At 43.7% G+C, this 3,323-nt stretch overlaps 1 long non-coding RNA gene across 1 annotated transcript; it reads right to left on the bottom strand.

Moving 5' to 3' along the window:
- Positions 1-1,123: 1,123 nt before the first annotated feature.
- Positions 1,124-2,383, bottom strand: LOC148117358 (uncharacterized). Its single transcript, XR_015736960.1, has 2 exons — positions 1,502-2,383; positions 1,124-1,449 (listed from the first exon to the last, which is right to left on the bottom strand). It is a non-coding gene; the product is annotated as an uncharacterized LOC148117358 (long non-coding RNA).
- Between the last annotated feature and the right edge of the window lie 940 nt (positions 2,384-3,323).

Raw genomic sequence — 3,323 nt, 5'->3', positions numbered from 1 at the left:
GAAGAAAATAAATGGTGACTCTGCAAACTATTATTTAATTAAAGTCCAAAATACATGTTTTCCATAATTTTTTTTCTAGTTTTCTCTTCTCCTTTACTGAGAATAGCCTTTCATACACATTTAATCTCCATAGTAAACCCCCACCCCCAAAAAAAACAAGTTAAAAAAGACCCAGCATGATACCACTTAAAGATCTTTCAAATTGTGCATGCATAGAAAAGTTTTTGATGCATTGTGAAATTATGTTCTTCCATTTTAAAATATTTCCATTCCTTAAACAGTGAAATCACATTTTAAATTTATTCATTGTGAACCAGTAACTATTTAGAGTTTTTTGTATGTAAGAGATCTAAATATCAAATTTCCCATTTTTTGTTTATCCTCATTGACTTCTGAACTTAGTTTTGTACATATCAGATTAAAATATTTTATTTGAAGATTTGTACTGGAGAAATTTCTCCACTTTCCATTTGCCTTTTCATGTCCTTATGTCAGTAGAGTAAGTTTTCACTGAAAGTAGGAATATACAAAAGCTAATATTTAACTATGGTTTTAAACTTTGCATCAGCAGAGTACTTTTCATTCACCATATCCATCTGTAGATATTAAATCCATTGACGTTCATCTTATATACTGTTATACTTTATAAGAATTATTAATTTTTCAACAGCTGTATATTCTGATTCTAGATAATATTCCACATTATGAAAGAGTTTTATCTGTATTGGACTCAATTAAACTCTTAGAAGATACTGAGTTTTCTAAAATGTTATAGATATTCAAAATATTTAATAGAAATTTAGTAGAATTGAAAATAGTAAATAGATAATAAAGCACTTTTTTTAAATGATAAGCATCATGGTAAAGAGCACAGTTGTAGGGCTGAGCACTGTTTTATCGGTTTTAGTTGGGAGAAAGAGTCATCAAGAAGTACGAAGTGTAGCAAGAGGAGAAACTAGAGGGGAATCAGTTTAAAATGAGTTCATAAAAGACAGAATGAATTACTAATTTGTGCTGTGTAAACTTAAATGTTCAGAAACATTAGTCTTTACCAGAGAGCTACTAAGCACTACTGTGGGGGGCCATCCTGTCCCGCAGGAATGAACGCCACCAAAAACGAGAATTCCTTCTCTGGTCACATCTTTATTTGGAGCATTCCCTTGAGGAAAATTGGGGGAAGGGAAGATAGAGCAGGGACGAGAGAAAGCTTAGAGAGAGAGCGTTGGGCCCCGAGGCAGCTGCTTTTAAACGGTGGAGCGGCTTGAACGCTGTCCTGATTGGTTAATGCCATTCTGCTGTTCTGAGCATGTGCAAGCAAGGGTGCTCAGGCCCACGTGGCTACCTCCAAACTGCAGGACCACCTGTGCCTCCAGGTGGCTCCCAACATCTCCCCCTAATTATTGTCTTTAAGAGCAATAAGGCAAAACTATTTTCCAATCTGGTCCCCACCTCACTTGGGCTAGCAGGTAGCACACCAATCAAAGACATACAGCACTTCCACCTAGACGCAGCATGCCAAGAATATCTCTGCTCCCACCCATTCCTAAGGAAGGAAAAGGCAAAGTAGAGTAAGAGATAAGAGGTTGCACAGGGTGCTGCTCAAGTCGATGGTGTGAAACAGCTGCTCTTGGCACCGCCCAGAAGGTCATCACTGCTGTCTCCGCACGAATCTTCCACAGCAGGACACTCAGCATCCACTGGGTCATCTTCTTTATCTCTCTGGTTGGTCTCGCTGGCATCCAGATGTATGTCAGCATTCCTAGAAAAACATAAACAAAACTCTCCTCCCAAATTAACATTTAAGAGTATTAAAAACTCTCAGTGTAAAAATTCAGCACAATCAGTACTGGAAGTAGGCTGGTTTTGAACTTAGAGACCTGTAGGTCTCTGCTTCAAAAAGCAAATCTTGTTTGCCTGTACCAGCAAAATTTTGAATTAAAAATTAAGTGTAAAGAATGCAAGAGAAATCCTTTCTCTGGGGGAAGCTGTCACTGGTAATCCCCCTCTATTGTCTAACAACCAAAACGGTTGTCACTGGGAATTGAACTCATGACCTTTGGAAGAGCAGTCAGTGCTCTTAACCTCTGAGCCATCTCTCCAGCTCCCTGCATTCAAATGAAAAAACCTCTAGGTAGCATTGTTTATTTCACCCGTTGCCAGGGGCAATAGGTAATGATAACCAGGTTGACGCGCCTTTATTATGATAATTAGGACCAGTTCTTTGAGGGAGAATGGACGTCGGCAATCATCGATCTGGCTACTTCCTGCTGATGAAGGGACGTTGTTTGGGGGATAAATGTTTTTATCTGACTGAATTTTTGGCGACAAATGTTTTTATCTGACTAAATTCTTGGCGACCTTGGTTGAGGGCGGCAGCAGCAGCGGACGGACGGCGGCGGCTGCCACAGCTCCGCCTCTGAGGCGCGGCCCACTGTGGCGCGCTCCGCATGGCCCAAAGGCATGGCTCCGCCCCGCATGGCCCAAAGGCATGGCTCCGCCCCGGGCCGTGCGCGGGCTCGCCGGTTTATCCTGTGCGCCCTGCCTCACCTCAGGCATCGAATTCGCACCGCCATGCTGTGAGTCTCCGACGAGGGGGGCATCCGCCCACCCGTGGGGGGGCTTCTCCTGCCCAGTCCGCCCGCGCGCAGAGCCCCGTTCTCTGGGAACTCACCTCCGCCCGCCCATGTTGCTATGGAAACACAGTTCAGAGTTTGGCCCCTCTCCGTCTTTAGGTCTTTAGCGGCGCTGCTGCTCACCATGCAGCTTCCGCCTCTGCCTCCCGAGTGCTGGGATTAAAGGCATGCGCCACCACCGCTGGCTACTTCCTCAAACAAAAATTAAGTTTTCTGTACGTGAGAGCCAGAGACTGAGCTCTCTTAACAAAATTAGGCGAAAATCACCTCCAAAAGCTCTGTGGCTCTTTAAGAATAGGAAAGGCAGTCTTAGAACACGATCAAACTCGCCTCCCTACGAGACTGTTGCCCCGAGTCTCTTATCAGCGAGTACGCAGGTGGACGGAGAGGGAGCGGAAGCCGCGGTCTCCCGTACCCCATCGTCCTCATAGTCCCGCCTTAGTTACCTCGCCTTTTTTGCTGCTGTTCACATTCCTCCTGCACTGAACTTAAGGGATTTTTCTTCCCCGTTGCTTTCTGTACCTTCTTTCAGATACCTTAACTTTGATTTTTTTTTGTATTTTCTTTTCTATTTAGGCCTATCCTTTGAAATTCTTTTCCCTCCCCTTTTTGGGGGATTCACTGACGTCACTCACCGCTCCACGTGTTCAGAGTTCTGAAATTCAAGGCTCTCTGTGCTGGTGTCTGATT

The sequence above is a fragment of the Myodes glareolus genome, chromosome X, assembly GCF_982192425.1.
Source record: "Myodes glareolus chromosome X, mMyoGla1.1, whole genome shotgun sequence".
Lineage (NCBI taxonomy): Eukaryota > Metazoa > Chordata > Mammalia > Rodentia > Cricetidae > Myodes > Myodes glareolus.
The sequence above is the reverse complement of the archived record's forward strand: the minus strand, read 5'-3'. Positions and strand labels throughout refer to the sequence as shown.